Genomic DNA, 1,237 nt, shown 5'->3' on the forward strand with positions numbered 1-1,237 from the left:
TTAAAAAAAAAAAAAAGGAAAAGGAGAGAAAAACACCATCTTTTTCTTTCTTTTCTTTTTTTTTCTGGTACCAAGGATTGAACTCAGGACCTTGCGCTAGCCAGGCAGGCACTTAAGCCCTTGAGCTATCTCCCCAGCCCTGGAAAAGCACTATCTGAAAACAGACAAAGGTTATCTAAAACTACAATCAACAAAAGCAAACAGAATAAACATATTTAAATTCATTCTTTAGTACAACAAATTTTATTAGTGATAAATAAACATAAAGTTCTTGCAGTTTAAAAACAAACTAAGGAAAACCCGTCTGAATGCTAAGTCTCTCTAAAGGAATATCTAAGCAGTAAAAACTACAAGTCAATGGTTTTTTTTAGTAAATTTTGCAGACATAATGATTACATTCATCTCAAGGAGCTGGTACATGTACACAACCCATTTTAATTCTTCTTACTTCTCCTTCCACTCCCTCCCCTTCTGGCTAGTTTTCCCTCTACCCTCCCCACCACCTCCTCTTTTTTCCCCTATTACCTATCTTTTATTTTGCTCTTGATTTATATTTTGGGTTTCCCATCTTTATTTTTTTTTTTTCATTTTTTAAAATTTTATTTTAAGGAGTAAAGACAAATAGAAACAAAGACAAAAACAGAGTAACAAGTGACAGTACAAATGGTACATTCAAAGTAAGAATAAAAATTTAACAATGGTTGTTATATTACATATTTTTTTCAAATCTGTTGCTCGGATTAATAGACACAGGTATGTACAATAGGCAAGTAATTAAACATGAATGTTTACTTTCAATAAACTTTAATTTTTTTAATTTTTTTCTTATACTTTATGTTTTTTAATTTTATTTTTGTATTTATTTTTTTATTGAGAAATAAATATGAATGAGACAGTTTCACAGCTGATTAGTAGGACAGTTTTGATAGTCAATACACTGTACATTGTTATCTTCTTAGTGGTTATCCACAGTACAAGAAGCAGACAGGATATTCTGTCCAAACACTGTTAGTACACCTCTTTCTTCTCGTTGAGTTAAGCAAAAGTAGCTGTAAATTTATCTGAACTATTTTGCATATATAAATACAAAATGATCTTTCCTTTGTATCTTTTTTTTTTAATTTTATTTATTTATTTATTTTTGTCCTGTCAGAGGTGAATATTCTATTGGCATCTAAATACTATAGGTGTTTGAATTCAACTAAACAATCTAACACTGTCTAGCAGTCTATAATAT

At 29.7% G+C, this 1,237-nt stretch overlaps 1 protein-coding gene across 2 annotated transcripts in view; it reads right to left on the reverse strand.

Moving 5' to 3' along the window:
• LOC101574099 (ubiquinol-cytochrome-c reductase complex assembly factor 1) overlaps nt 1–1,237 on the reverse strand; it is a 114,092-nt gene that overhangs the window by 93,481 nt on the left and 19,374 nt on the right. The gene's annotated exons all lie outside the window — the stretch shown is intronic.

Source organism: Octodon degus, unplaced genomic scaffold (assembly GCF_000260255.1).
Source record: "Octodon degus isolate 3935 unplaced genomic scaffold, OctDeg1.0 scaffold00037, whole genome shotgun sequence".
Classification (NCBI taxonomy): Eukaryota; Metazoa; Chordata; class Mammalia; order Rodentia; family Octodontidae; genus Octodon; species Octodon degus.